Here is a 10,424-nt window from a genome sequence, read left to right as displayed (position 1 = left end):
TCTGCTTGTTCCATTTTCCTCAGCCTGTTACAAAAAATAACATTTCCTCAATCTACTTCACAGCAAGTTGGAATACCTTCTGGCTTAATATGTTTTAGTTAAATAATAGTATTCATTAAAATTCAAGTTCCCAGAGGGCAGTAACTCTGTACTCTATTTGGGCTATATTATACTCAACACACTTTTCTTTTACAGTACCAGTGATAATGATGATAATGCACAGTGTCCATCAGTAAAATAGACTTTGTCATAGTCAGGTGGCTTGAAAACTCAGTTGTGAGACTGTAAGAGCTGCCCGTGGGCTAGTGGACCCCTCCAGAGGGAGATAAAAATGATTTGCATATGTCTTCCCCACAGTGATGGGATTACGACAGGAAAGAGTAAGTAATGTTTTAGAGTCCAGTCACAACTTGATGAAAGAGAACATAAAAACGGGGGCTTACATGTTGTTAAAGCACAGGGAGTCCAAAAAGGCTTCTCTCCATAAGAAAAATATGTTACTGCAGAGAACCTTGGTGCCGGCTAAAAAAATCTTTCGCCTTAACTGGAACTACGGCCTGAGGCAGGGAGAAGGTGCCCAAGCACAGACACTGGCCAGGTGCTTTCTGTGCAAGCAGCTGCTAAGCAGTGATTCACAATTCACAAAAACATGTTTCTCAGCTACAGAGAAGCCTGAGTTCACTGGTGACCAAGGAAGCTTTCTATTTCACTTGAATGATTTTGTGAATGGGAGAACAGAGATAGTGTCTTCTCCAATCCAAAAGGCTAGGGGAAAAACCAAACTTATCTCAGATGTCAGCAGAGAAGGGAAGACAGAAATACCTACTCCTGGGACTGCTACAAACTGACATAAGATCTAGGACATATCATTTCAATTGTCTACCTCTCAATTCCCTAACACATAAATGAGCAGATTAATCATTACAGCTTTCAGATTTTATAATTCTAGCAATATAATGTGAATAGATAGCTAAAATCTTTAATATTTAATAAATTTATACCCCTTCACACACTGTCCATGCAATAAATAAGGTGACTGATGGATTCAGCATTGATGGACAGACAGCTTAATGGCATGAAGGGAGACAACCTATCCAAACACAAGGATTACACTTTGGAAGAACATTAATAAATTTGTTCACACAGAGAATTAAAATTACTGAAAGGAGAAGTGTAAGTAGAGAAACAAAGCAAAAATAAACCATAGTGCCAAGTCTCCATGGAAACTGGAGGGTAAGCATATATGCTATAAGCATCACACTGAGAAAAAAAAAACATTATAAGCATACATTTTGCTAGCATTTAAAAGAATTTTAAAGATTCTAGCTGCTGTATGTTGGATTGTAGCCCTCTCTGAAAATGATTGTCCCATTAGCATTAGCATTTGATGAGGCTGTCTCTTGTTTGAGATCCTGCTGATTGCTGAGCATCATTTAGTCCTAGAAAGGGAAGGACATTAAGTAGCCTATAGTCCATGCCACCTGATACTTAGCACCTGTACACAGATGAGCCACTCTATGCCCCCTCTGTGTTTAATAGTAGAGGGCATGTGTGATACTCATGCATGTTCAAACAGATAGTAATTTGCCTGAAAATGGAAGCAATGATGCTCAAAATAAAAAGATAGGATCTTACCAAAAAACTTGTCTCGTATTTGTCATGAAACTTTTGTTAAGTATGTGATATGGAAATTCCCTGAGACAAGAAAACTCATTTAAATCATGTCCCTCTCCCCTAAAAGGAAACTATCAGAAGATCATTTCACATTTGTGAGATGGCCATGTCCCTGTGGTGACCCCTCTGAGAAGAACTAATACATCGTCTGCAGGTCAGCAAAGAACCAGTGTGAGACAGGTATCCCGATGCATGTGAGAGACAATTGCTTTTAAATTATTTTAAAATGAGAAGAAGAAACAGTTTAACCCCAAAATAGATTAAAGTTAACGGAACAGATGAAAGACCCACGCTAACCAATTTAACTTCTTATCTGATAGGAAAAAGGCGATGAACTCGGATAAAAGGCATGTGTTAGCCACAAACTCCAAGCAACTCATTTGTTTTGATTTACAAGCCATGCTTTCTACCAGCTCAACGCGTGGATTGTTTTCCATGTTATCCTAAATCAATTTTAGGGAACCATAGATAGTATTTATGAAATGTGCATGATCATTTGCCCTGTTTCTCCCATTTAGGTTTCATAGTAATGAGTTGTAGGTATTTTCTTTCTTTGTGTTTTATCTTTCTTAATCTTCTTTCTTGCCCTCTTCCTTTCAATTGACAGCTAAGCACTGAAGAGTACTAGTAACACTGCGCATAGTACTAGTTAGATGCTAGATAAAAAGATTTAAATAAGACATCATCCCTGCCCCAGTTAGTTTTACAGTGGCAGAAACAGACAAACGTTAAGTTAAAACATTCAATAAATCGTTAAAGGTGCAATGATAAAAGTATAATACTGTAAAATGAAGGCATGCAAAGAAATGAGCAGGCATTGTAGTCAGTGGGAGGAGTGGAGGTCAGAAACCCACTGGTGGTAGAGCTGCATACCTTGAGAGGGATTCGATGGGGTAGTACGCACTCTAGGCACGCAACACAATAGTTCTAATACTAGGTACACTGAAAAGTTAACTGTCTGTAATACAACTGAAAAAAAAGTATTTTTTTTCTTTGTTTTCTTCTGATCCTTTTTTTCTTTTTTCTGCCTCTCCTTTGAACTCCAATTACACATACATTAACTAGCTTGGTCCTATCCTACAGCTGAGATAATTGTCTTTCTTGTTTTCGTTATACACTTCAGTCAGGACAAAAACAATCAATTTGCCTTCAAGTTCTTGGGGCCTGTATTTTGCTGTTCCCAAGTTGCTTCTAATTTCATCAGATAAATTTTGTAGTTCAATAATTTCCACTTGGCAAATTTTTTTTAAAGCTGTGAATAAATTTCATGATACTGAAACCGAAGTGAGGGACAACAGAATTAGACATTTTCTGAAAAGTCAAGTACTGATTTTTGTTATTTTCCTTGAAAATGAACTATCTACTGTAATTTCTAATGTCAACTATCCAATACTTTTCCTTTTAAAGACAATGATATATACCTCCTCCACAATAACAAAAAAATGAGCTATTTATGTTTCCCAGCCTAAATTTTGCATTCTAATAAGGACACTAGAGGCACTGCTAGCTTTAGAACAACATTAGTGGGGACATCAGTGAGATATGTGCCTGATGTAAAAGTATCCACAATTCCTTCTGCTCTGTCTCCAAATGGAGAACAAGAAGGGCAGGAAGGCAGCATTCAGTTTTTTTAATGAACTACAGTTTTTAAGAGATCAACCCAGGAAATCATAGTTTTCTACGGTAGTCCTTAATGTTTGCAGATCAGGAAATAAAATATCCCATCATTACACAGATAGCTTATTATTAACCAATCTATACAAATAATGAAATTACTTACACTGTGAGGCCTAGAATATGCTCCATTCCCTGTTGTTCCGATTTGCAAAAGCAAAGGTGTACAGTTCTGAAGCCAGCCTTCAAGAATGAATGATGGGTGTAAGTGTGTTTGAACAACTAGAAGGGTTTATTTAATGATATGGAGCCATTTTATAATGTAGAGGACTCATTTTTCCTATTTTAATTAATGAAAGTCCATTCTTAAGAAAATGTTGTCCAACAACTAAACCACTTTCAGGACTTGTTACTTGTCCGTTATTGAAACTGACTCCACCTTCAGTCACCACCCAACACCCTTGAGGGCCATCTGGAATGGCATTTGCTTCGCAGCATATCTAGGACCTTTGTTCCAGAGTCAAGAACTAATTCAGGAAATGCCACTTCTTTGAACAACTATTTTAAGTCTGATCAGACATGACCTCCAGTGCATCTCTGCGGTGATGACAAAGGGCTTGTGTTCATCTTTTCACAGAATCCAGCCCTTTTTGTTCACCAACAAGCTTTGTTACTTCTGCAGCAAGTCATTTCTGAAGCCCCTGCTTTTCCAGCTTTGTGACATGCAGCTGCATTACATAGTCAGTCTCTGGAAGGGGCAGAAAAATGAAGAGCTTCAAGTACCATTCTACCGAACCGTCTTGGTGCGTGCGAAGCACTGACACAATTCAAAAGCACTGACATGATTCAGACGGAGACGTCTTAACTCTAGGCAAACAGCACTGCCGGCGGAGTCTCCCAGTTTGGGTCCAGTTATAACAGAGGAACAGATTCCAAGTACGGTTTCTCCAGGCAACTTGCAGATGAATTTGTATGTGACCCTGGCGTCGCCCAGGTGATGAGATCCATGTAGCTGGACCAGATGACGCTGGAACCCGCAGTGGAAGTCACAGGCCTGGAGCACGTGGAGGGAGCCCAAACTCAGGCCTGCAGGTCCGGAGCAGAAGCGGGATGCCCCGCGGGCCCAGCAGCGTGCCCCAGGGCCGGCGGCCGCCCACCGCCGCGAGGTCGCCCGCCAGGTGCTACTTCGGGTACCAGGCCCCGAGTTGTCCAGCACCGTGAGGCTGCCCCGGGTCCGCCTGTCAGGAAGAGCCCTGGAAGCGCGCCTTGGCCTTCCATGCCCGCTTCTGCGCTCGGCTCAGTTCCCCGGGGCGGCTTCCACCACGGGCGCCACCACGCTGCCCGCTCGCGGGGGGTGTGGAGGCCCGGCGGCGCCAGCAGGTGGCTCGCCCGGAGCGAGTGGGCCGCGAGGCCGCAGCCGCGGGGGACTGTCTGGAGCTCGACCTTCGCCGCCGCCTGGGGGAAGGAACTCCTGGACGGGAGCCCAGGGCCTGCGCCGCCAGCCGCCCCCCAGCGCCGGTGTCAGCCTCCCACAAGCTGCTTGCGGGCCGGGCGGGTGCCGGTACCCTGAGGCTGGGAACAGCCCCGCCCACTGCGCCCTCCTGGTGGAGCCGAAGGGGATGCTGGGACCTTAGAGCCGCTCCCCGCCCCGCCCCCGCCCCTCCCCACCTCCCACACTACCAACTCCTACCCCACTTGGTACATTTTTTTGTAAAGTTTTAATATAGTATGTTTGAAATACAAAATACTGTACGGTTTCATCAGTGTGTGTATATGCGTACTGTACACAACCATCACCACAATCAAGACAGCAAACGTTTCTACCACCTCAAAAGCGTCTTTGTACTCCATCCCTTCTTCCACTAATATCACCAGGAAAGCACTGACATGCTTTGTCACTACAGATTAGCTTTCAGGAATCATCTGCAAACAGAATCATGTTGTATATAGTTTAGTTGTTTTTTCTTTATATATTTGGTCTGTCTTCTTTCAGTCAGAGTAACTATTTTGCAATGCATCCATATTTATCAAGAATTTGCCCACCCCCCTCAACCCCTACTGCCAGCATTTTTGTAATCTGGTGTAAGTTTACCACAATTTGTTTACCCATTCTTCTGATCATAGACACTTTGATTTTTGAACTATTGGAAATAAAGATGGAATGAATTGTGATGTACACATACCTCTTTTTTAGCTTCTCCTGGGTAACTACTAAAGTCTCAGGATGTGTATATTGAACTTCGTAAGAAGCTACCAAGTATCTTCCAGTGTGGTTGCACACTTAGCATATCTACTATAGTTTGAGAGTTCAAATTGGTTTACATCCTTGACAACACAAAGCATGGGAGTTCTTAAAATTCATTTTAGTAAGTCTAATTGGTTTGTAGTACTACCTCACTGAGATTTTAATTTGTAATTTCTCTCATAAGAATAATACTGAAATAATTTTTTCATGTGCCACTAGTTGTTTACATATTTTCTTTTGTGAAGGGGCTGAGGTTTTGTTGATGTTTTAAAATCACAGTTTGTATTATCAATACTGAATTGTAGATCTTTATATATTTTGCATGCATGTTCTTTGTCTGATGCCTGTCTTATCGATACTTTCTCCTAGTCTGTGGCCTCTTCATTTTCATAATAGTGTCTTTCAAAAAGCAAAAGGTTACATTTTCATGAAGTCAAATTTATAAACACAGATATATATATATGTAATTATCTAGATTTATATATATATATATATATGATGGTTTGTATTATTTGTGTTCTGAGAAAACGTTGTCTACCCCAAAGGAAATTGGCTAATTACAAAGGGCTATACAGGAGAATTATTAGGGTTATGGAACTGTTCTGCATGAACTGGAGTATTCGGTAAATGATTATGCATTTGTCAAAGCCCACAGTGTGAACTTCACTGTATGCAAAATTTGAACTATCAGCCAAATATCAAGGGATCCAAGCATGGAGTACAGATGGTGACATATAACTCTAAATGTATTACAAATGAATGATATGACCTCAGTGAAGGAAGCTGGGGGTGGGGGGTAAGGAACTGATTTGAGTAGTTTTGGAAACAGTGCTGTCACTGAATAACATAAGGCTGCAGACAAAAAGAGCCATACATAATTATTGTACTCTGGTTATTAAATTGATTTCCCACAAGAGTATGTGTTAGGAATTCTGAAACTACATTATCCTAGAGTTAAACAGATAGGTAAATCAATTACAGGTAATGGTAACCAGATTTTTAAAAGTTACAGTCAGATTTTTTAAAAGTTAAAAAAATAAGCAAGAGAGGAGGTTTAGAATGAGCTCTATCATGCTGATAATTTATATTTTATCAAAAATAAATGGTTAAATGAATAAATAAATAGTGAAGAAGTAATGCATGGCATATGTATACACATGTATTTCTTAGCTCTGCCCACTGAGAGGGTCTATTATGACACCTCAATGGCAGTGAGAACACCCAGAGAGAGCTCATCTCTTGGTTTCCAAACACAATTCTCCAGTAAGAGAAAAAAATGGTCCTTTCAAAAATTATTTTAGCTGGAATCACGGGGATGAAAAAAGTGAAGATGATTTAGGAGATCTTGTGGTACCAGAAGGGAATTCAAAGAAAACAAAGCAAAGCAAAGCTGAGGACTTGTGAAAAGGCCACAGAAACCAAATAAAAGTAACTCCCAATGGCCACAGTTGGAAAGAATTTGAGCAATAAACTAAATGCTAATATTTTTTATGACCCAAAATATAAAATAAGTACATGCGTCCATACTGATAAAAATAAATGGTTAAATGAATAAATAAATGGTGAAGAAGTAATGCATGTAGACAGTCCCTCTTTCAGGAGGTGGAAATTAATTCCAATCAGTTTGGATATAAACTAGAATTAACGACTCATTTGCAAAATGTAGTGTATCATAGGGAAAAATAGAGACTTTATAAAAGAGGAACCTGGCAGACCCCAACTAAACCAAGCGATCAGGTTAACATCGCCTTTCATAAGTCATAGTGATATTATATACCTCCTGCTATCATGCAATGGAAGTCTCAGTATTGTCCAGATAAGTAGGAACAATAGTAGAGTAATAAGTAGGTTGATATAGATACAGAGAGACAGATGCGTTTAAAGAAACTGGATTGTGTGGTTGCTGGGAGTGGCATTCTGAAATGTGTAGGCAGGTCAAGCAGGCTGGGAACTCTGGCAGTACTTGCTTCCTGAAGCTTAAGGCGAAATTTCTTCTTGTTAAATTTCAGGAAATCTGTTTTTGCTCCTAAAGCTTCCAACTGATATGATAATGCCCACCCATATTTTCAAGGGTGATCACTTTTACTTAATACCAATTGATTATACGTGTTAATCATATCTATAAAATACCTTCACAGAAACACCAAAATTACTGTTTGATTAAAACCTGGGGAACAGAGCCGAGCCAAGTTAATATATAAGACGAACCACCATACAGGTGCACCTCGCCTTTGTGCCACTAACCCCAATCTAATCATGAGAAAATATCAGAAAGGCACAAGTTGAACACCATTCTTCAAAATATCTTAGCGGTAGTCTTCAAAACTTCCACAGTTACAAAAAATAAGACAAGACAGAGAAACAGTCACAGACTGAAAAACACTAAAAGCACATGATAACAAAGGAAATGAGGTATCCAGAATTAGATTCTGGAACAGAAGGACATTAGTGGGAAAACTGGTGAAGTCTGAATAAAGTCTATGGTTCGGTTAATAATATTGTACCAATGTGAAATTCTTAGTTCGTTTTTTTTAGGGAATTTATTTTTATTTTATTTTTAAATTTTTTTTATTAATGTATCATTGATATACACTCTTATGAAGGTTTCACAAGAAAAACAATGTGGTTATTAAATTCACCCTCATTATCAAGTCCCCCCCACACATACCCCATTGCAGTCACTGTCCTTCAGTGTAGTACGAGGTCACAGAGTCCCTAGTTACTTTTTTTTCCAAATGTATCATGGTCATGTAAGATGTTAACATCAGGGAAAACCAGGTTGAAGGTATTTGGAAGACTATGAATTATCTAAGCTAATGTTTTAGAAATCCAAAATTATTCCAAGAAGTTTATTAAAAACAAAGCAATCGATCAACTGGAAATCTTTTAATACATTACAGGCAAATCAATATTAATATTTTATATAGAAACAATCAGACAAATATGTATCATTTGAAATATAAGCAAATGGAAAATTAACAGCCAGGTACCTGAAGAAAAATGTTGAATTGACTTACAGTGAAGTAATTTTAAAAACCTGAACTAACAGTAAAAGTTTATCAAATTTCCAAATATTTTTGTATTCACTGCTTTCCAGATATAATGAAAGGATCCATTACAAATACTGTTCAGTTATGTGTATTGGTACAATACTGCTATAGGACTATTTGACTATTCCATATCAAAAACTCAAAAGGCACTTTCCATGTGGTCTAGCAATTACAGGAGTTAGACATTTGATTGAAGGGAAAAGATGAAAATAATTTATATACACCTATATAAGACAAAGTGAGAAACAAGTCACATCCAAAAATAAGGAATTTGTTAAATATATTACACTAAGCTTGTGAAATGAAAAATTATGTAAGTATTAAATTATTTGGTAGCAATATATTTACAGCTATGGAAAGATATTTAAAATATACTAATATTTGAAAAAAACTAAGTTACAATAATGAACATGTATGTAGCAGGTTAAAATGTGCACTCACAAAGTTCTTCCATCTTGGATGTGCAGTGAGGTCTATTTATCTGTAATTCCCCACACAAATCTCTCAGCCCGTCCAGTCACTGCTGCCAAGAAAGTTAAGCTTTCTAATTCATGGACACTGAGTCCCCTCTGAATACAATCTCAGTGTCTTTTCAATTGGTATTCAGTCATTTCAACCTTCTTCACCTCCACTTCTCTCCAGGACTAACTCGAGTTCCCTGAAGAGCTTCAGCTTCTGTTCACCCTAAGAAAGAAGGGTCTGCTGGTCTGAGTGCTGTCCTTCAGTCTAGTGACCTCTTCTGGAAGGTTGCTCCCTTCTGTCTTCAGTTTAGCAATGCTGCTGCCTCCACCAGGGCTTCTGATCCTCGGGAACGCACTTCTGTTCCCCATCCCTAGCTTCTCTGAATATGCAAGTTTAACCTTGGGGACTTCTGTGCTTTAGAGATGCTCAAGGAAACTTTTTTACATATTCCTCCAAAGTATGTGCAGAATGAGAAATGGAAGGGGTTTTCCTCTTCTACATGTCAGCTATTGCTACTTTCATTTTCAGGCACCATATTGGCAAAGGAGTTTCTCTATGAGGATGACATGCTCCCAGCTCTGTGATGATGGAGGGAAGGAAAACACTCTCAAACTTTATAAAAATATATCCTATTAGAGTTAATAGCATTATCTTTTGGATGAAAGAAATACCTAGGCAGAAAAAAAGAGTTACATACACAAATGCACACAGAGATTACCTCTGGATTCTAAATATTAAAGATGAATTCTTTTTTATGTGTATCAGTGTATTCTAGTTTGTTTAAAAAAACCCAAATATTTATTTTTTAATACTTTCCCATAAGTAAAACAATTCTTAAGCCACTCCCTTCAAAAATATCATTCAATTACTTTCAGAGAATTTTTCATCCTGGAGAACTCAAAGATTTTTTCCAGAGCTGTGTTGCAAGCTTTGTAATTGTTTTAGAATTGATTGCTATAGGAAATCGGTTTATGTGCTCTGACAGTGTGTTAATACAATAAAAGGACTTTTTAGAAGCAAAGGAGTTACGATTTTTCATTGGTTGTAATAAGTTTTTTCCCCCCTTTTCATTGCTGTCTCTTTGTAGATAAAATGGGATTTCATAAGTTCTTGTTTTCAACATTGGTTTCTAGGAAATGTTTTCATCAGGATGCCTTGTTCAAGGCTAAATAAAGCTCAAAGAAAAATACATCCAAAAAAGCCTTAAAAAGATTTATTGTGTTGTGCTTAATGGGAAATATTGTTACTGTAAAAATACATTGTAAGTTGTAACCTTGAATGTTTGTTCACCAGGGTACTTGAAAGTAAATGTAACAGCCTTATTTTCCAAAATAGATAAGCTGCTTTTCATCTAGTATCTATGCAATATTTTTAAAACA

The 10,424-nt window shown here is 38.5% G+C and overlaps 1 pseudogene; it reads right to left on the bottom strand.

The window, feature by feature from the left end:
* Positions 1 to 3,580: 3,580 nt before the first annotated feature.
* On the bottom strand, positions 3,581 to 9,413 carry LOC118969103 (tyrosine--tRNA ligase, mitochondrial pseudogene; annotated as a pseudogene).
* Positions 9,414 to 10,424: the final 1,011 nt, after the last annotated feature.

This window comes from Manis javanica, chromosome 9 (genome assembly GCF_040802235.1).
Source record: "Manis javanica isolate MJ-LG chromosome 9, MJ_LKY, whole genome shotgun sequence".
Taxonomy (NCBI): domain Eukaryota; kingdom Metazoa; phylum Chordata; class Mammalia; order Pholidota; family Manidae; genus Manis; species Manis javanica.
The sequence above is the reverse complement of the archived record's forward strand: the minus strand, read 5'-3'. Positions and strand labels throughout refer to the sequence as shown.